Source organism: Triturus cristatus, chromosome 11, assembly GCF_964204655.1.
Source record: "Triturus cristatus chromosome 11, aTriCri1.1, whole genome shotgun sequence".
Taxonomy (NCBI): domain Eukaryota; kingdom Metazoa; phylum Chordata; class Amphibia; order Caudata; family Salamandridae; genus Triturus; species Triturus cristatus.
This window is the reverse complement of record NC_140594.1, coordinates 163,436,467-163,458,857: the sequence shown is the minus strand read 5'-3', so window position 1 is coordinate 163,458,857 and position 22,391 is coordinate 163,436,467. Positions and strand designations below refer to the sequence as shown.

At 50.5% G+C, this 22,391-nt stretch overlaps 1 protein-coding gene across 1 annotated transcript in view; it reads left to right on the top strand.

The window, feature by feature from the left end:
* CFAP251 (cilia and flagella associated protein 251) overlaps positions 1-22,391 on the top strand; it is a 670,115-nt gene that overhangs the window by 413,378 nt on the left and 234,346 nt on the right. The gene's annotated exons all lie outside the window — the stretch shown is intronic.

The window sequence follows — 22,391 nt, the reverse complement described above, 5'->3', positions numbered from 1 at the left end:
CGGAGTAAATGCTTAGCAAAATGCATTTGCTAGGTTTTGTGGGTGTTCGCCAATGCTGCATGACATTCCCAACCAGGAACACCTAGAAGCCAAGTTACGTTAACCTAATGTTGCACCGGAGTAGAATATTATTTCACTACTGTGAAGTAATATTACGTGGGAGTAAATTGATTTAGGATTGCAGATTCTTTCAGGCAATACTTAAAAAACAAATTGCTATCATATCCCATCTTAAATTATTCTTGGGAAAAGCAGTTGAACACCATAGAAGAATGATCTCCGAAGCATTCAAACTTATGCACAGTGCATCTTCCTAGTTGTGCTTCACAAAGCATTTTCAGCACATCATATTACACAAAGGAGCCTATTCACAAAGGTAAACTTACATGTGAGTAAATCTTACATACTAGTAAATTTTTTTTTTGAAACATATTTTATTAGGTTTTTAAAGTACCACTTGGGCGAAAGCCCGACATAATCCACTTGATGATAAAATATTGAAGGGTTACCAGCCATGGAAATATCAATGGGTACGTACGTAACAAAAGCGAAAAAACTGAAAACTGTATGCACACTTTCCCACCCCACTCGCATTGGCAAGCAAATTTCAATTCACACATATACCCAAAGAGATGAAACAATATATCATACGTTGTGGCTTGCAAACATCCCATGGAGCTTTTGTTACGGGGATTGCGAAGGAAGAGGACAGAGATCAATGCCCCGGTATGTAGCCCATCGAGACCATATCTTTCTATGTTTTTGGGGGCAACCCCTCACTTGAAATACTGCCATCTCCGCACCCATGCATTTATCCAGCTCTTTTTGCCACTTCACTATTGTCGGTGGAGAAGTTCCCTTCCATTACTGGGCTATATCCCGCTTGGCGATTTTGTGAGGGCGAGAATAAGTAACTGTTGCTTATATCAGTTCCCACCTATGTCCTCTGTGCTATGGAGCAGAAACAGTTGGGGATCATGTGGCAAGTCCCAGGACAACACCTCTTTAAGGCACGTCGATACCTTACACCAAAAAGGCTGTAATGCCAAGCAACTCCACACCGTATGGAGAAATGTCCCCTCCTCCCTGTCACAGCGTAGGCACTGGGGGGGATGCCACAACTCCCATTCTCCAGAGACGAAGACGTGTGTAGTACACGCGATGAACATACTTAAACTGAATAAGACGGTATCTGGAGGCTACTACGGCGCCCCGAGGACTAGCTATCGCCTCCGCCCAGTCATCGTCTGTCAGGTCAGGGATGTCATCCTGCCACGCCTTCCTCGTTCTATGTAGGGTCGTGTTGGAGTGCGTCGTCAGCGTCTGGTATATCTGTCTTATTTTGTGTGCACCGAGATCGCCCATAAGAAGGCGGCCTTCTAGCGGATGAAATTCTGGGAGGTTGGTTAGATTTGCAAGCCAGGGGGTCAAAGCATGACGTAATTGGAGGTACCTGTAGAACTGGATTTTATGGAGATGAAACTCCTCCTGCAGTCGCTGAAAGGATATACCGACGGTGCCAGGCATAATGTCCCCTAATGTGGAGATACCAATCTGGTCCCACTGGTGGAACCCCTTCAGTGCGACCACCTGATGCAAATAATTACCTTGCCATAAGGGCATCGCCTGCTTCAGTCGCATGTGCCATCCCATTTGTCAGACGGTATACCGCCATAACCTAATCGTTGTTCGGCTGGCGTGTGGTAAGAAGTCAAGCTTCTGTGCACTATAGAGTAACCGCAGGATGGGAGTCCTCTCCATGGCTGCATGCTCTAATGTGAACATTGGGTCTGTAGGTGAATTATACCACCAGTTGGTAATGAATAGAAAGTGGGCCGCCACGTGGTAGGAGTAGACGTCAGCAGCCGCGACATGTCTGCAGTGCCATCCGAAACGCCCCTCCCCCCCATAAATTTTTTTTATGTATTGCGTTCATTTGGGCAAACCAAGCTTGCGGAATGTCATATGGGACATTGTGAAGATGGTAGAGCACCCTGGGGAGAGAGACAATTTTGAAAATAGCAGACCGTCCATATAGCGTGAGAGCTGGGGAAGACCAAATAGTAGTCTCATTGCGAAGGTTGGCGAGAAGCGGGTTTATGTTGCGTGCCCATGAAATCTGAAGACAGGGAGACACATACACTCCCAAATATTGGAAGCCCTCTGTGGCGTGTTTTAGCTGAGATGCCCACGTGTTCCTGCCCTGAGGGCCACATACTGGGAATAGCACGGATTTAGCAGGGTTAATGTGGAGCCCAGTGGTCTGACCAAAGACCCAAAGAATTTGCAGAATACGTGGGCCCGAGATCCAAGGGTTGGTCATAAAAAACAAGCATCAACTGCGTTTAATGCAATACCGTCCGGCTGTGATCGTGGCCAGTCGAAGCTTCTGAGCACCGGATCCCTACGAACCCACGCCACCAGGGACTCCACCGCCAAGGCCAAGAGGAGAGGGGACAGGGGGCAGCCCTGCCGTGTGCCTCGCCCAATGGGGAAGAAGGGAGAGCGATAACCAGCGATGCGAACAGAGGCCATAGGTTCTATATAAAGTAGGCATACGTACGCTAGAACGGGGCCTGAAATTGATCGCTCTTAAGTGTTCGAATAGGTACTCCCAGCTGAGGGAGTCGAAGGCCTTATCTATATCTGCCAAGAGAAGGCCGCGGGGTGCCCCAACTCCGGGGCCATGGCTTTGTGAACATGTCGAATGTTATGCCGGTTGGCCCGATGCGGCATAAAGCCAGATTGGCCCGAATGGACCAAATCCTGAATGCAGGACCGCAAACGGTCCGCAAGAACTTTCCCCAGTAACTTGGATTCGAAGTTGTTGAGGGAGATAATACTGTTACATTTTTGAGTAATTTTACTACTTCTGGTAATTTGGTGTTTCCAAGTGTAAAGTTACTCAAAGTGTATACTTCCATGTCAACATCTGGGAGTTGAGTGAGTCAGGAAAAACGTCATAGACGACCATAAAGCTACTACTAGTAGTGACTTTACAAACGTATTTGACGTTTCTCAGACTTGGCAGAGAACTCTGTTATCTGAGTGGGGATCTCCCTATGGTAAAGCAGGGGCAAATTTCGAAAAGTAACAGCATGTAATGGTGTACCCAGAAAATGGAAAGTCCACAATTCTTTGTATCTTTATAGCATCCTTTATTGAAATGTGATGTTTCCCAAACAAACAGCCAAGACAACAGGCAAGGCGTTTCAACGAAGGGCATTGAACCTAATCAGGGCTGCAAGTAATATATAAAAAACATATATAGGGAGGAGGAGCCTAGCGCGCATCCAAGATGGTCGCGTGAGCACAGGGCTCCCCGGACCCTCGCTGCTCCTCGGAATTTATCCTGAGATTATCCTGATATAGTTTACGGAATCTGGAAGATGAAGGCTGGCTGAACACGGATCTCCTTTCAGAAATCGAATCGGACCTGGGAATCCTGACTTATTGTGGTCTGAACTTTTGGGACCCACCCGACGGCGGTGCCCGGTGTGAGGGCGAACTGTGGAGCCGGGGTGTAATTGAACAACAGCGGCTACAGCGCTGTGCCAGTGGTCGCTCCATCACTTTCGGTTTCACTTTTGGACTTTGAAGGGGCTGGACGGCAGAATCGCTTGGTGTGGCTGGGTGTTTCCTAGGCCTCTGCGTGAGGCCTTTGTCTCCGCCTGCTACTAGTGTGCCCATCGCCTTTGGTCCCCTCACACCGCTATATTGCGGACTCTGGTGAGGCGCCCGTCTACGGTGCCGGTGCCCATTCGACCCTTGATCGGCGGTCCCCTTCGGTGAGCGTGGCCCAAATGGGGGGCAAGGGGGGCCCCGAGGGGCGCAAGACTAAAGCTTCCCTCCGCGGGGGACCGGTCCAGGCGAACAACATGGACCGCTACACTCATGGCAGAGGGTCCCCTGGAGCGGCCGGCGCCCCCCCAGACGCCGCCGGTGGTGGCACGTCCGTCTCTCCGGAGCTGTCCCTGCAGGACATCATGGGCGCCATTGATGGCATCAGGGAGACCATCGCCACGCAGTACGAGGCCTTGGCCCGTAAAATCGACACGGTGGCAATCGATGTCACATTAATTCGGGCGGATCTCTCTAAAACCAACGAGAGGGTTCAAGCGCTCGATGTGCGGACTTCTACCCTTGGTGCGGATGTGTTGGACCTACAGACCACTCTTGGCGACATCAAGATGGCTAACGAGCAGATGGCCCGGCGGCTGGAGGACTTCGAGGGACGAGCCCGACGCAATAACATCCGTGTCATAGGCGTACCGGAGTCCTCCGACAACCGCCCGGTTGATCTCCTGGTTGAGGAACTCATCCTCCAACAGCTGGCCCCCGCTGGCCTAAGTAAGTTCTTTGCCGTGGAGCGGGCCCATCGAGTTCCGGGCGGTCGACCGCGGCCGGGGGCCCCCCCGAGGCCGATTGTAGCCAAACTTTTCCACTATAGAGACCGAGATGCGATTCTGCAGGCCTCACGGGTCCACGGCCCGGTTCGTCATGAGAACTCGTCAATTAACTTTTATCCGGACTTCACCCAACTTGTCCAGAAACAGCGGATGGGTTTCCAGGGGGTGAAGCGTCGTCTCCGTGAACTGGGCCTTAAGTACTCTATGCTTTATCCCGCAAAACTTCGAGTGGAACATGAGGGTCGGACTGCCTTTTTTGACTCTCCCGCGACTGTGAGTGACTGGCTGGACTCGCTGCCGGACAAGGGTGACCGGCCTGGGCCCTCTGCCGGTACCGAAGGTGACGGGTCCCCTTTGGAGTGACTTTTGGTCCTTGACTTTGCCATTTTGCACTGTTCGGTTGGGTTTTACTTCTTTTGTTCATTTTGTCTCACTATGACCTGTGTGGGGGGCGGGCGGGGACGGGTCCCTTTCCTCCTCCGGGGTCTTTCCGTAGAATGGGGTTAGTAGGGCGACAGGCACACTGCAAGTTGGGGTGGTTTTTTGGACCGCAGGGGTGCAGGGTGGGGGGAGCTGGATTTGGGGGGGGGTTGGGGGGTGGGAGGAGTTGTTTTGATGTGTGTTTTTTGTTTTCAGGGCGAGGTATTGATTTTTGTCCAGTTTCGGGGGCTGTGCTACTGGCTGGGGGACCTTTGATCTACTGGAGGAGATGGGGGGGGACGGGTTGAGGTTGATGTCATGGAACGTCAATGGGTTGGGGGACCGTATCAAGCGGGGTGTTGTGCTGCAGTATCTGCGTCGTCTGGCTCCTGATGTGGTGTTTTTACAGGAGACGCATCTGGTTGGTAATGTTTGTCATGCAATGAACAGGGGGGGATACCGTCTCGTGGCTCATTCTGGTTTCACCACAGGTTCTAGAGGGGTGGGCATTCTCCTGCGATCCTCACTGCCGTTAGAGATCACCAGGGTAGTCTCGGATGATAGAGGGCGCTATGTGGGTCTGACTGGGAGGTGGGAGGGGCAGTCCCTTTCCTTGGTCTCAGTTTACGTCCCCCCGGGCCTCCAGAACTCCACCTTTTCGGACTTGGGTCGAATGCTGCTTGAACTTCCCGACAGTCTTTTGCTTATGGGCGGGGACTTCAATTCGGTGCTTTCGGGTGACCTGGATCGTCACCCGCCCAGGGCCCTCCCCGCTGCCCAGGCATGGCTCGGCGGACTATTGGAGACCTTCGGTCTGGTAGATAGTTGGAGATTGATGCATCCGACACAATGTCAGTACACCTTTCAATCTGGGGCGCATGGGAGTCTCTCCAGATTAGACTATTTCCTTATGCCCGCGGCCCAGACTGCTCGGATTCGAGAGGTTAGGCACCTGGCGCGGGGTATCTCTGATCATTCCCCGCTGTGGCTGCTCTTTGACACCGGGTCGCGGTCTGCAGGGCGGATCGCTCCCATTAACCCTTGGTACCTGCGAGACCCTACAACTCGCGACAGCTTGGTCAAGTCGATTGACCAATACTTCCTTGAAAACGAGGGGTCGGTGTCGTCCGCAATGTCCCTGTGGGAAGCCTTTAAAACCGTGCTCCGCGGACACGCCCTCTCCCAGATAGTGGTGGCTAAGAAGATCAAGAGTGAGGCAGTGGTGAAGCTGGAGACTGACATCTCGGGGCTGGAGTCGGCCTTGGAGGCGGGTGTCACTCCGGACGGGCTCCATGCCCTCAGCTTGAAGCAGTTTGAATATAGGTCTCTTGTTACTGATGCTGCCAAGACTATGTATAGGGAGCAGCAGGGTAGATTGTATGACGCCGGGGACAAGGCGGGTAAATTGATTGCTTGGCTGGACAAGAAGGAGAGAGTGAATCGTGTGGTCCCGGAGCTTCGGGCCTCGGATGGAGCGTGTGTGACTGAGCCTGGTGAGATTGTGGAGTGTTTCGCTGACCACCTCCGGGCCGTGTACTCCCCGGTGACGGATAGGGATGAGGAAGACTCTCGCCTTCTGCTGCGGGATATTGCTTTGCCCGGCCTGTCCGTTGAGGACCGTGAACAGCTGGACACCCCCTTGTCCGTTGACGAGATTGCCACCGCGATTCGGTCCCTTCGCTCTGGCAAGGCTATGGGTCCCAACGGCCTGCCTATTGAGTTGTATAAGTTGCGCCCTGATAAAATCGCGCCTTTCCTCCGTCGTATGTTCCAGGAGTCCCTCGAGACGGGTTCCCTTCCCGCCGACCAGCGTCTGGCTACTATAGTCGTGATCCCCAAGGAAGGTAAGCCACGAGACCGCTGTGCCTCCTACAGGCCTATTTCTCTATTAAACGCCGAGCCTAAGATACTGGCTAAAGTCCTCGCCAATCGTTTGCTGAGCGTTATCTGTGATCTGATCCATCCTGATCAATGCGGCTTCATCCCTCATCGTAACACCGCTCTTAACCTGCGGCGTCTCCACGGCGCCCTCGCTAGGGCGGAGTACCTCTCCGAACCAGCCGTACTGGTTTCTTTGGATGCCACGATGGCCTTTGATACCATCGAGTGGCCATTCCTCTGGGCTGCCTTGACCAAATTCGGCTTTGGGGAGGGATTTCTTGGCTGGGTGAAGCTTCTTTACACTGGACCAATGGCTCAGGTGGTTGTCAATGGGCGGGTCTCCCGGCCTTTCGGTCTCGGTAGGGGTACGAGGCAGGGGTGCCCGTTGTCCCCTCTGCTCTTTGCTCTCGCCTTGGAACCGCTCGCTGCCTGGCTCCGCTGGGAGCCCTCGATCAGAGGGATCCGGTGGGCCCCGGGCTTCGAGGATCGGGTCTCGTTGTACGCGGATGATATTCTTTTGTATCTCACCTCGCCGCGGCAGTCGCTTAATGTTCTCTTTGATGTTCTTACTTCCTTTGGGAGAAATTCGGGTTTGACGATTAACTGGTCTAAATCCTGTGTCTATCCTATTTCTGGTGGCCCTCCTCTCTTGCCGCCTCGGCTTCCGATCCAACTATCTCTGTCCGGCTTTAAGTACCTGGGGGTGTACGTCTCGTTGGACCCGGCGGTTCGCTATGAGCAGAACCTCCTGCTTCCACTTCGGCGTTTGAGGGAGGATACGGCTCGGTGGTGTAAGCTGCCCCTGTCCCCGCTTGGTCACGCAGCACTGTTTAAAATGATGTCCCTTCCCAGATTCCTTTATGCACTTCAGAACTCCTTCGACGTCATTCCGGTGGCCTACTTTCGGGAGGTGGAGAGCCTGCAGAGGAGACTGGTATGGGACGGGCGGGCGCGTATCGCTCTGGGAAAGCTCACTCTCCCCTGGTGCGACGGGGGCATCGCGCTTCCCGACATTAGAAGGTACTATTGGGCCTCACAGCTATCGGCCATTAACCATGCCACGTATGCGCCTGGCTTGAACCCGGCGTATGAGATGGATAAGTTCCTGCTTCCCGGCGGTGACTATAATAGGGCGCTTTACTCCCGCTCGGCTGGAAGGACCCTTACGGGCCCTACTAAGATTGCGGTAAGGATCTGGAAGGCGGCTAATGTAGCCATGGGCTGGAGTGAGCGCTTAACATGTGCCACTCCTTTATTTGCCTCCGACCGACTGGGAAGCCTCTGGAAAACGAAAGGCTTTGAGCGTTGGGACACGATCGGTATTAGCAGAGTGGGAGACCTATGGATCAAGGGCGCGGTTAAAACCTTCGCGGCGCTCCAGAGTGAATACGAGCTTACTGAAAGGGAGTTCTTCCGTTACGCCCAGGTTCGGCATGCCCTGCTCTCGGTCTTTGGGGTAGGGACCAAGGTCCCGGCTTCTTCGCCCCTCGAGGACCGCATACTCGATGGTCACGTGCCTGACAGCACTATCTCTCTAATCTATAAAAAACTTATTAATAATCGGGCTGACCTCTTAGTGCGTCTTCGGGAGGCATGGACGGGAGATGGGGTGGAGCTGGACGACGAGGACTGGCAGTCCGCACTGTCGTCCCCTAAGGAGGTGGCCATCCCGGCCCGTCTCCGTCTGGTCCAGCTGAAGATTCTCCACCGGGTTTACGTGATGGGTCCCCGTTTGGTTTCGATGGGATTCTCTGACGACGGGCTCTGTAAGCGGGGCTGTGGACTTAGTGCCACCTTTCTCCACATCCTTTGGGAGTGCCGCGAGGTGGCGGAATACTGGCGCCGGGTGCATGTGGTAATGGGACAAGTCACCGGGGTCGCTCTGTTGCCGGAGGTGCGTCGCTGTGTTCTGAATGTGTGGGAGCCCAATGATTATAACGCGGCCCAGACTCGGTGGGCGGCCCTGGGGAACATGATTGCCAAGAGAGATATAGCGCAGCTTTGGGGTTCCCAGCGGCCGCCCACCGTGTCCGTATGGAAGGAGAACATGGACTGGTGCATGTTCAGGGAGAAGACTGTGTATGTGGCTCGTGGTAAACCGGGGGCATGGGGTAGAATCTGAGGGCAATGGAATCAGTATCGGGGAAATATCTGTGCCCCCCCCCTGGTGGACACTTCCAAGGTTGCCTTGTCCCCCTGACCCTTGATGGTTCCTTGCGTATTTGGACTATCCGAGTGTAGACCTGGCTCTCCCGTGACCCCCCCCTGACCTCTTAGTCCTCCTTTCCCTTGACCGCCATCTGGTGGTCGGATGTAGGGTCCCCCCGCTGTAGTCTGACGCCCACTTTATGTCACTACGCCTCGCCTTTTGTTTTTAGTTGTTATTTATGGTAAATGTATGTATCCTGATTCCCTTAGGAGTATCCGGAGCTCTGTAATGGGCTGGGGACCATGGGTCGGTTGATGACTTTAACACTGTGTGATCCGTTTTGATTCTAGCGGCCGGCCCTGGTGGTTGTAGGCCCATGCTTGTATCCTTTTTTCTGTTTAATAAAAACCTTTTAAAAAAAAAAAAAAAAAAAAAAACATATATAAACAAAGTAATTATGTCAAGTAACACCACATAAACAAATGCCATGAATCTATATACTTTATCACAAAGACATTTAAAAAGACAGTACTGAAGATAGTCCTGAAATTTTGAAAAGCTAATTAAAGATTTAAAGTATATATATATGACATATTTGTAAATTAACTGTTAATGTAAATTAATTTCATGTATATATTATAATTGTAGAATATTTTTTAACAAATGGTACTGTACTAATAACTAAGGCCCTTATTTCGATATCAGTGGGCCCACCATTAACAGGCCGTCGGTGGCTGGCTCACCGACATCCATTGAAGCGGTCTGACCTCCGAATTATGATCCGGCGTTCAGAGGCATCTGGGACAGGGACCAACCGCTGCTGTTCTGATGGGCTCAAGGAGCCCGTTGGGGCAGCGGTGGAACCGTAATCCCTACAATAGGGGGTAGTACCTGCTCAGGCACCGCCGTGTGGATTACGATATCTCTTTTTGTCTTCCTTTCTATGGCGGTCTGACCTCCATAGAAAGGCAGACGGAAAGGGACTTTGGGGGCCCCTTGCAGAGCCCCTTTCCCCCTGGGCCTCTGCTTTGGGCGTAGGGGGCACCTGCGGTTCCCCCCAAACATCCATACACCGTGTGGCAGGCATTGCATGGTGCCTGGCACAAGGTGCATGCATGTTTGAAAACATCAATTTTTCTGTTTCAGCTTGTGCTGCGGCCCTTTTTCGTCTGCTGCTGTTTTCAAAAAAAGTTAATTTGCTTTTGAGAAACGTGGTGCAATTTGTACTGTGTAAAATTATTGCAGACAGCACAGTGTTCAAACAGTGAACATACATACAAACATATAGAAAGAGACTGTTCTAAAACCCAAGGTTGATGACTGAATCTAAACAAATGTATGTGTGTATTCAAGAATCAAATCATGAAAGTACCAATTGATAGGTTATCTGCGTTTTGATCTGGCGAAAGTTGTCTGGTCTCATGAGGACCTCTGTCATCTGAATAAAGCACCACACTGTACGTACGTACAGGGGACCCACAATAGTCATCTCCAGAATATTTCAGTTTAAAGAGAATGGGTACTAAGCATATTCCTAGAAGACCGCTAGTGTCAGTTCACCCATTCCATTTTCAAGCACAAGACTCCATCATTCTGCCAAGTAACCACCAACTTCTGCTCTTTCCACACTGTCTGCCATCACCAAATGAGAAGAAAAGGAAATGTTAGGTAATATGTTTACTTCCAAGACAGTAGAGTTAACTTGAATAGCATTTATATAAAACATAGGCCTATGTCTTCCTATTTATGAACAGGCTGTTTTGAAAATACAATATCAGGTATTTCTGAAAAAGTGAAAGCTTTATGTTCCCTAGAGAGGCATGATTCTAATACTCTTTGTTTTGGGTGTTTTACCACATTTCATGTAAAACAAATGGTTTGCAGGGGTCATATACACTTGATGTTCAGTAAACTGATCCTGCTGACATGGTCACACAATATTGGGCTACAGTGGCGGGGGAAGCATATTTCCAGTGTGCATCATTCCTCCCAAGGCATTATGATAAATGTAGTCCTCAATGGTGTTAATGCTCAGTGTCACTCAAGTACTTGCCAACCAGTGTTAGCACAATCATTGGTGGTGTATATCCTTGCATGTTTCATGCTTAATTGGCATTCATCAGTGAGAAGCAATACAGATTGGGTGCACTTGGCAAAATGCTTTTAATATTTCAGGTTCTGTGCCACTCCACGCACATAGACACATCCCCAGAGAGATGCACCTCTGAAGACCGCATCAACCAGAGTGCACTTGGAGAACAAGAACAGGCAGCCCGAGCAAGGAACTACATTTCCCATCACCCATTTGCACAAGAAGTGACATCACTGGATTGTCATTCATCCATCTGCACAGGAAGTGACATCACTGGATTTCCCATCAGCCCATGGTATTATACGTCCTCCCTCCTTCCAGCCCAACCTCTGCACTGAACATTGCTACAGCCATCCCCACAGCTATAAGATCATCAGACAAGATCATTGGCACAAGCCCGGAGATGAAATCCCCATTATATTCAATTATGGAATCAGCTGCACCATCTACACAGACACCCCCACCAGATACAGGGAACACCTCATGTTCAAGATGCACATGACAGCCAACTTCTCCCTAGGCAGAACCCTTGTATACAGACCACCAGAACCCCTAACCAATTTTACCAGAGTCATCATGAACTTCGTTGCACCCCTCATCATCAACACTAGCACCTTCATTCTCCTCGAAGACCTAAACTTTTACCTAGAAGACCACACTGACCCAAACTCTATGACCCTTCTAGAAACTCTTGGAAACCTTTGGCTCATCCAGCAAGTTACTGAACCCACCCACACAGCCTGACACCTATTGTACCCAATTATCTTCTCAACAAGCCAACAACTATGACTTGTACAGACCATGTCCTTATCAATTTCAGCATACCCATCCCCCACCGCCACTGACCTACCACCACTGGACCACCCCCGCTGCAGCTGGAAAAGCATCCCAGAAGAGTGGGCTTTGGCCCTTTCCGAGCACCTGTCTGAGAACATCAACAACTTGCCAAAAGCCATCAAGAACCTCAACAGCTGGATCACCATGCACCGACTTCCTGGCTCCCCTCAAGCGCAGCCCAATAGCAAGAGGACTTGCCCACCAGCCAGCTGGTCACAGAGGAACTCAGGCTGCTCAAATGCCACTGCAAGCAACTAGTGAGCAAATAGAGAACTGGGCAAAACACTGCAGTAAAAGACATCTTCAAATCAGCTCTAAGACACTACCACCAGCAGGTAGGGAATGTAGGAAAGTAGGATCTGCTTCTTATGTTTACCCCCACTTTTTGCTTGATATTACACTGTTTTGACTAGTCTGACTGAGATCTTCCTAATCAGGACCCCAGTCTGTCTGCTTTCTCCTTAAAAAGTTATGCCATGTACATTGGTACACTCCAGATTGGATACAGGGGTACCCTTTAAGTCCCTAGTATATGGTACCCATGTACCTAGGGCATAGGTACCCCAGAGGCCTCCCATGGGCTGAAGCATGTATTATGCCACCCATGAGAGGCCATGCACAATGGAACTACAGGTCTGCTACTGCAGCCTGTGTAAGCTGGTGCTTGCACCACTTACTTTAGATATAGGTTCACTATATCTATAGGTCACTACACTTAAAACTTATACGTCACCCCTATAGCAGGCCTTAACAATCCTGAAGGCAGAATGCTGGGTTTTACGTGAGAGAGTGCCCCTGCATGAGCAGAGCCCCTCTGCAGCCGTTGGAGACCATTCTCCCGGGTTGTCTGTGACTCAGCCAGACATATAGGTAGAGGTGCATTATAACCTCACGGTAAATGCTATCTCGAAAACAGCTGAAACAAAACATGTAGTGTTTGGTATCACACACCTTGTAATCATACCTCCACACCGGTAACCGGTGTGGGAGGTATGATTCCACCCTTCTGAAGCAAGCTTCGTGGGGTCACTGGTCTATCGGTGCCAGCCTTCTCGACCCGGTCAGCACAAAATGGAAGCTGCCAACCAGAGACACATTTCTGCCCTCCTGCTGCTGAGCCAAGCTCGAGCAGAGGAAGGCAGCACAATAGGTATCCTGTCACAGGGAGGTGTGACCACCTCCCAGACACTATTTAGTGTATTGGGGCTGAGTGGGTGCACTTCCAAAGTGCCTGGAAGTCTGCACCTGGGGTTCATTTGGTGTCCCTGTGCATAGTCCAGCTCAAACAAGTTCTGGGAGCCGTTGGCTCCTGCTCTGGCGTGGAACTGGACAAAGGACATGGGAGTTATCTCCCCACTGTCCTTACCCTCCCCTAGGAGGGTCCCCTGAATCTGTCCAACCCTATCCCGTGTGTACATAAGGGTTTACCTGGCTGTAAGATTTTAGATTTAACGTGGACAAGATTCTACAAGAAGAAACCACTGACCTTCGACCGTCTGGACACTCTGGACTTCGCTGGACTTCGACTGGGCCCGACTCCGTCTCCCTCTCCGTCCAAAGCTTTGTCTGTGCCCTTGCTCCATACAAGCTCCGTGCAGGACTTGTGCTGCACTAGGGACAACTGAAGAATCTCCCTTGGGGTGAAGGAGTCACTCCCCTGCATTTGCAGGCACCGTAACGCAACTGACCGGTCTGCTGATCCTGAGCTCCTGCGGACTCCAAAGGCTCCAGCAACACAGGATGTGGGTTCCGAAGTTCCTTGAGGTCGAGCTGCCCTATCACCGAGTTTGAGGCCAGTATCCCTCGTGGGGACCGCATAACCTGAACCCCTGTGCACCGTGTACTTTTCCAAGTGCATATGCTTGTTGGCAATTCCCGAGCTTGTGCATCGGACTCCGTGTAGTCCTAACCCTGAGCAGTATTTCTACCAAAGAACTCCGGCCTCCTCGCACCGAGTGCTCCGTGGGCTGGTACTTTGTGATCTTGCTCGCGGTCCCCTCGCGATTCCTGGTCATTCGGCTTGTGGGTCCTCCTGTGGGTCATCTTGAATTCTGTTGAGCTTCCCTGGTTGCTCCAGATGTGCCCTGACTCCCCACTGCTTGGTGAGTCCCCTGGACCTTGCTGGTCCACATCGTAACCTGTTTGACCTTCCTGCGTGGGTTGCTTTTGCCAAGGCTTTTTGGTGCTCCAGCCGGACACCGACCCCTCAGCACTCGACATCCTTTGTGGTACAGCTCACATCTGGCTCCTGGTCATTGTCGACCTCTCCTGGTCCGCGCGGCTGCAGAGTCAAGCATCCCTTCTTCGCACCTGAAGCAACCAACATCGGTGGGCATTCGTTCACTTAGCCTCTGGTCACTCTGAAGTGACCCAGACTGTCCCCTCTGCTTTCAGGTTCCTTCCATCACAACTCCACCCTTGGATTTCAACTGACACTTTCTTCCTTCCCGGCAGCAGCTCTTCTTTGCAACCCTCCATTGAAAACGGCGGCTGTTTCCGCCACACCACTCCAGACCAATGCACCCGGCTCCCCTGGGATAGGTAACTCGGGTACTACGGTATCCATGGGTGAGGTGGCTCTCCAACCTCTTAAGTTCCAAAGGGTTTCCTTGAAGTCCATCGAGAACGGTCCTTAAACTTTAAAACTGTTTTTTTTTTTGCACCAGTTTATTAACAAATATGATCAGTGTACAGCTCGGCAACTCGCCTACATCCCTGCAGGGCCGGCAATGCCATAATCACGCTATGTAAATATCCAAGCAGCTGGGGGTAGGGGGGTACACAGCAAGCTGCCTACAACCCATCTGGGCCGGCCGCGGTTAGAGGTCAGTCGGCTGTAACATTCATAGCAGTATCTGGTGCATACAAAGCTTGGCAATAGTAACCATCAAACAACGTAAGTAACCTTCAGCTCTACCTGCGATCATACAAGTCTGGAGCATAGCACGTTGTTAAAAGTCCGCAGTCCACTCAGCGCGGCAGTGGCTCCCAATGTCGCACGCCCTCCAACACCCTAAATATGCGAGCCCAGGGCCAGAGCAATGGGCGAAGACTATGCTGGAGGTCCCGTTGCAGGCCCATCGTGGTCCGTGTCAACCGCATGGTCCAACAAATAAGTCTGCAGGGGTCCCCATATATCTCGTGGCCGAGATGAGGGGGGTTGGAGATCCGCATATACCTGCAATTGCTCCTGACAGTAAGTGAGATCCCGGAGCCAGTCCTTGAACTTCGGCGCCCTCCCCCTCCCCCACCGGCATGCTATTCTTCGTTTAGCTAAGAGTAATGCTAATGAGATGTATCTGCGCATTTTGGCAGACAGGGGTTCAGTATACCCAAGCAGGGCAGTTAGTGGCTCCGCAGGGACATGGAGGCCTGTCATCAGGTCCAGCGCAGTAAAGACCTCAGTCCAGGAACGCTGTATGGAGTGACAGTCCCAGGCCAGGTGACGAAAGTCTGCCCCTTCCTCCCCACATCTGTTGCACCGGTCGTTATCTCGGAGCCCCAATCTATATAACCGCGCCGGTGTGTAGTAGATCCTATGGAGGAACTTATAGTGTATAATTCTAAGCCGACTGCTGGCAGAAACCTCCCCCGTCTGTTTACAGCAGTAAAGCCACTGTTTGTCTGTAATAGGTTGGGTTAATTCAGTGTCCCATCGACTTCGGGCTCTTGGAGGGGTGTATTCCCTGTGTAGCTGGACCTTGTGGTATATGAGGGAGAGTACGTGTGCTTGGGCATCCTGTTGGAGTAGGGCGCGTAGCCCGGGCATCAACGGCGGTTCTTGAGGAAAGGCAGACGTAGCAGTCTTCACGCACTGTCAAAGCCTTTTGTAGTAGAAGCGATCTAAGGGGGTAGAGTTCGCTTCTCGAAAAAAGTGCTCACAAGTACGGAACTTCCCGCCACTGTACAGCTGACCCCAAGTGTGCACCCCAAGCCTCCGTAGAAGCTGTCTACAACCTCCCTCTTGTGTCACCGGGAGGTCCTGCCGGCCAGCAAGGGGCAGGAGCGGGGAGTATAGAAGCGCGCAGCAAGTTGCCGTAGCTAGATCCCGCCACGCACCTACAGTACACTGGACAGTAGTAGTCGCCTGGTGCCGGGGCACTCTGGGAGCGCTAAGATAAGCGGTGCTAGGGGTGGGCCTCATATAGCCGTCTTCGATGGCCAAGTGAGGCATGAAAGGGGGGGGCTTCATCCAGTAGGCAGCGTAGTGGGCTTGGGCGCAACTATAATACAGCTCAATGTCTGGCACAGAAAATCCCCCGGCCCAGAAAGGTCGCGTAATGGTGTCCCATTTCAGCCGCGCCTGCTTCCCACCCCAAAGAAGGTGGATAAGTTGGGTCTTCAGAGCGGAGAAGTGACGGCTGGGGGCGTATGGAATGTTGAAATATAGGAGTTTGGGCAGAATAACCATTTTGATGATCGCTGCCCTACCAGCTATGGAGAGGGGCAGCGCAATCCAGCGCGCGACCCTATCCGTAATGGAGTCCAGAAGTCTTCCATAATTCTCTCGCATGAGCTCCATGCGGTTCCGGGAAATACTAATACCAAGGTAGTTGAGGGCCCCTTCACACCACCGGAGGGGATATTCAGGGACGAACCGCTGCGTGGAATCAGTGAGGGGGAATATATGCGATTTATTCCAATTTAACGTGATTCCCGACAATCGCCCAAACAGTATGAAGAGCCGCAGTATGGGGTTCAGACTGACACCAGGGTGTCGCAAATATAGAGTGAGATCATCAGCATACAGCGAGATGAGGATCTGCCTCTCCGGGTATACAATGGAATGCTCCCTGTGATGTTGTCGTATTTTTGCGGCAAGGGGTTCTATGGCCAGGGCAAAGAGCACAGGAGAAAGTGGACACCCCTGCCGAGTGCCTCTGGCCAGCGGAAAGGAAGACGAGCGCAGTCCGTTGACCGACACAGTCGCGCGGAGTCCCGTATAGAGCAAATGAATCCATGCCAAAAAAGGGGGAGGGAAGCCCATGCGCACCAAAACAAAGGATAGGTAATCCCATTCTAGGGAATCAAATGCCTTGGTGGCATCAAGGAAAATGGCAGCCGCATCCTCCCCCGGATCCATGTCATGAAGCAGCGCAAACAAAGTGCGCAGATTGTGAGCCGTGCTTCTGTGTGGGATGAACCCGGATTGGTCTGGAAGGACAAGCACCGGCATCAGAGGCCTGATGCGGTTGGCTACAAGCTTCGCAAGGATCTTGGCGTCAACATTGATAAGGGAGAGGGGCCGGCATGAATCCAGGTGTTTAGGGTCTTTGCCAGGCTTAGGGATGGAGATGATGAGCGCCTCCCGCATGGTGCGAGGTAAGATGCCACTTTCCCGGGCTTCTTCAAACACGTGCCGCAATATGGGAATGAGCAGGTGTCGATACAGTTTATAGAACTCAGCCGGGAGGCCGTCTGGCCCCGGGGCTTTGCCAGAAGCCAATTGCATGATAGCGGACACAATCTCCTCATCTTCATGGTGCGAGAGGAGGAATTCTCTCTGGCCATCACCCAGCCAGGCTATAGCAGTGTCATCAAAGAACGACTCAAAATCTGCTGGGGTCTGCCGTTGGGAAGTGTAGAGTTTTTTATAGAACTGCTTAAATGCAGCAAGTATCCCTGCGGAACCACTATGCACTAGACCATCCTCATACTCTACCTCCAGGACAGTACTGGCGAATCTCGGGGGCCTGATGGTAGATGCCAGCGCTTGCCCCGGTCTCTCCTCCTCCCCATACTGCCGGGCCACGTGATACTTCCCCCTAAACTTGCACTCCCGTTCTGCAGTGGCCTGATAATCGTCGAGCATTTTGCGTAGCTGCGCTTGCACAGCTGGGGAAGGCGTGGTCCGGAGCTCAGACTCGGTACGCTTTATGTCTCTTTCGAACCGCTGAAGCGTATTCCGAATATCTTTTAACACCCCTCCGCCCTTCGCTATGCATATGCCCCTCACAGTCACTTTAAAGGCTTCCCAGAGGGTCGAGTACTGGGACACAGACCCGGTATTACGACTGAAGAAATCCGATATTTCTTGCTCAAGTTCAGCCTTAAAGGCCGTATCCAGGAGCGAGTGTGGGTTGAGGCGCCAGGAAAGAAATGGGGGTTCTGCATGAGGTGGGGCGAGAACCAGCATCACCGGAGAGTGGTCCGAATATGTGCAAGGTAGATACGACACATGGGAGGTCCATGCCACAAGGCCCTTGTCCGTCAGCCAATAATCAATACGCGACCAAGAAGCGTGTGCTGAGGAGTAGCAGGACCCCTGGCGCGCCTGTGGGTACCGAACCCTCCAAGGGTCTACAAGAGTATTATCCGCTACCAAGGTGTGAAGGGTTAGTTGCGCGGCAGTGTAGTGATGCGATTGTGGGTGTGATCGGTCGAGCCCGGGGTTAACAGTTACATTAAAGTCACCTCCCCAGATGATGTGTGTAGTATCAATGTCCTGTATCTTCCCCCAAAGCACCCGAAATAACTCCGGATCATCAGAGTTCGGTCCATAACCCGAAACCATAGTAATGGACTGCTCGCACAGTCTCCCCCACATTATGTTATATCTACCCTGCGGGTCAGCATGTGCGCCAATCGGGGTGTGTGGGAGCGTGCGCTTCACCAGAATTGAGGTGCCCCGTGAATAGGAGGAGTAGCAAGAAAAGCCCCTAGAGCCAGCCCAGCGTGCCGCGAACCCGGGAGGTGCACTGGGGGACAGGTGCGTTTCCTGGAGCATGGCGCAGTGGACATTGTCTGTCTAAGTAAGCAAGGATATGGCGCCTCTTCCGAGGATTGCCCAGACCGCGCACATTCCAGGTCAAAAAAGTATAGTGGGGTGCTCTAGGACCAGGGACCGCCATCCAGGAACCATGGACTGTCAGTGGGGGTCAGAATGCGTGCGAACCACCACCGGAGCATGCCAAGTAGAGCCTGAACAAACTGGCAACGAAGCCTAAGAAAGTACTCAGCGAACAATCCCACTCCCCTCCCACACCAGCAACCCCAATTTGCCGTGTCGCTATCCCCCCCCCCTCCCGAACCCTCTCAGAATACCCAGCCCAATCCCAGTATTTGGATTCTGTTGAGCCTAAAACGTTGAATAAGTGAATTGAACTATCTGCCCGGTGGGTGCTCAGCGGCGCACTTTGGCTCAGTACGCAGCTCTCTAAAATGTCGTTTTGTAATATGAGACACGACCGGTGTGTTTGATTTTCAGTACGTTTCCAATAGTAGATAAGTAAGTTAAAGAAAGACAAGTACCTGAAGGAGAAGGGCGAGGCACGCAGAGTGTGCCGTTCTCTTGATTTCAGCTCTCTAATGAAAACTCCGACCCTGAGTTGTGCAGGTCACAAATTGCCTGTGAGCTGATGTAAACGGAGAGCAACTCTTCGGGTGACCACAGTCTGGACTCAGCATCAGAACATAAATACACGGCAGCAATACACAAGACTGATAAAAGAATAGCCTTCAGTGAATCATTGTACCTGCTTCCGACCAGAATAACATCATGACAAGACAAAGTCAGTGAACAGACTAGTGGCGCGGCGGCGTGCTTACTGGAAATCCAACAATTCTAGCGCCTTGAAGAGAGCATTGTTCCACTTGGACTGTAATGGGAGATTACTTAGCAGAATACATTTTACTCACCCTTCGAAGTTGTCGTGGGCAGCCTAACGTAGCACGTGAAAACATAGGTCAATTATCTGAGAACCACATGTGCGTGTAGGACAGACTTACACATGCAAATGCTCATATGTATTTTGAAAGAATACTGGTTTCCTCTCATATACTCTCCCTGAAATTTCCATTTTGGTAAACCCACTCCTCATCGGTGATTTGCTTACGTCAATGGGAAAGGTGTTTCCTTTTCATAGTGGGGGAGAGGACGTGGTATTAGGGCGAAAGCTGCCGATTTTTGAACTGGGAACCAAGTTCAAGTCTCGGCGTCGGCACAACGTCATGTGATTCCGGGCAAATTATTTATATATATCACCTTCTGTAATGTAACTGATGCCCATGTAGAGCACTCAAAAGCCTTCGGGTTGCGCTCACGCAATATAAAATTGTAAAAGAAAAATGGAATAGGGAAGAAGATTAGTTGGGTGCATTGGAGGGAGATCAGTTTTCCATGATTAGCAAGTGCGTTTTCACGGCTTCTCTCATGAGAAAAGTGTGTACATTTTTGCACGAGAAAATGGATCGACAGATGTTTTCCGGGGTAATGCTTGCAAAGCTAAGTCTGGTGTCCCACTGTAGGTGGAAATTTGTTTTTTTGTGAATTCCGGAGATGAGTAAATTTACACCCGTACGAACTTCAGAATGCTAATTTCTTTGACATGTGGCCCAGAAACGGCATAGTGTAGACTGTAAAACATAAACTTAAAACCTCACTGTTGAAAGTATCTGCCATAAATTAATGTCTGCATGCAAAGTGTCCATTAAGCCGCTAAACCCACTATCAAGCACCAGCTGGGCCCGTGGTCTGAAAGGTACTTAAATAGATGGGATGTGAGTTTGTCTGGATTCAGAACTATGGAAGTAGATTGATATTTTTGCAAGCAGGTTCATGAGTTATTGATATTTTAGCAGGAGATGTTTTTAAGGCTCTGTTTTGCAGGTCATTCTATTCAGTTTGTGGTTCCACGTGAAACTACCTGACTTAGCTTTCAGGCCGAGATGAACCCTTCTGAGCTCTCAGTAGGACACCCTGACTGTGCCTATCAACAGAGTGATGGAGCGGGAGGGCTCTCGGACATATAAAATAATGAAGTAAAGATAGCGCTTCTGTTTCCTGTACTATGTGCAGGCACCTTAGGGGTGGGCGTAACTCGCGTATTAATCTTGCAAAATGGCCGAAATTGTGTAACTGCATCACACACTCAAAACATTACCCAAACGTTCCGAGTAAAAATTCTACCTGAAAATGTAATTTGAAGTTGATTTAGTTCAAAACACTGTCAATCGCATACGGATTTGCAGTTTTGCACTCAATTAGTACCCAAATGATCCTCACTGGTAAAAAATCTTTCAGAAATGTTTATTGACTGCCCACATTAAAGAAACTGCAGCTCGGGTTCAAAGCAGTGCAATACATGCTCAGATTTGAGATTTTGCACAAACACGCACACCGTCATATGTCAATACTGCATAACTCAAACACGCACACCATCATATAACAATATTGATTAGCTCAGCCATGCACACCATCATATGACAATACTGTGTAACTCAAACATGCACACCATAATATGACAATACTGCATTGTGGTTCATGCTTGTATTTACCCATGGGAATGTTTATTTTGTTTATTTTTTAGTTTTATATATAGGGCTTGTTAACTATGAAGCTTAGGGCGCTTTACATAGAAGCAAGAAATACAATCAGAAGAACACTGGGACGGAGTCATAGGAAGGAATGTGAGCCATGGATCATAAGCTTCCTGTTTGGGTTTGGAGAATCCTCTGAGGCTAGGTGAGGGTCCTAAATTGCTTTGGATGAACTCATGGAAACTAGACCCCACTCAGAGAGGTCTACTTAAAAAATTACATTTAGAATTACAGCTCCCTCCTACGAGGTTAGGACTGGAGCTGTGCTTCCGTAGAGCTGCAGACACTTTAAATATGCCTATTTCAAAGTGGAATACTCTGCTAAAACAGTGCCCATTGATTTCAGGCTGAAAATGAATGATTATAAGTAAAATAAAGTGTCACAAAAATGCCGCTAAATTTCCATATTTGTGCCGCTAAATTTCCTATTCCATGCCGCAATATCCTAGGGGGTCTGTAAAATTCTAAAAGGCAAAAATATGCCCTTCATCCCTTCACATCCCCCTATGTGTACCGATAATACTTTATTTCCCCAAAACCCTGGGATTTCTAATCTTTCACATACCCCTACCCCACAGGTTTTAGATTGAGTTTGCAAGAAGCAGGCACATAGCAGGACAATACGGAGTTAGCCGTAAAATGGGGTACTGCTTGTACTTGTTTTCTAAGTACATTATCTCCTCTTGTTTTCAGTTCCTTCTTCCAGCTGCAAGCCACAGCCATGCCTTCCGCAACATTATAACTCATAACGAAGAGGCGTAGGTTTATAAGAAAAATGTATGCAAAAACACCCACAGTACAATCAAAAAAGGATTTGATTGAAATAGGTCCAGACAATGGCCATAGACTCATAGAGGCTTTTCGACGGGCAAAACATGCTGACCACCACTGTTGATGCTTAGGATTGGTAATGCATCCAAACAGCATCACACCTTGTTTTTAATCTTACCCCTGTACCTTTCTTCCATATTACAGAATCCTTCTTCAAGCATAGGAGGTCATTTTATAGTAACACCGATCCCACCAGTATCGGGTCTGGTGGCTCAGTGGATTAATGCATCCACTTCAGGGGCCTGTGTTCGACCTCAAGGCCACAGGTTCAAATCCCGGCAGGTCCACTCAGCCTGTTATCCATCTGAGGTCAATAAAATGAGTACCATTGAGTTGGGTAACAATAAACATCTGTTATTCAGCGTCAAGATACCCTTCTGGGTGAACGTGCACTTTATAAACCCACATGTTATGCAGCCGCAGGTAGTAGGAGTAGCTGCAGGGCGGCGATATG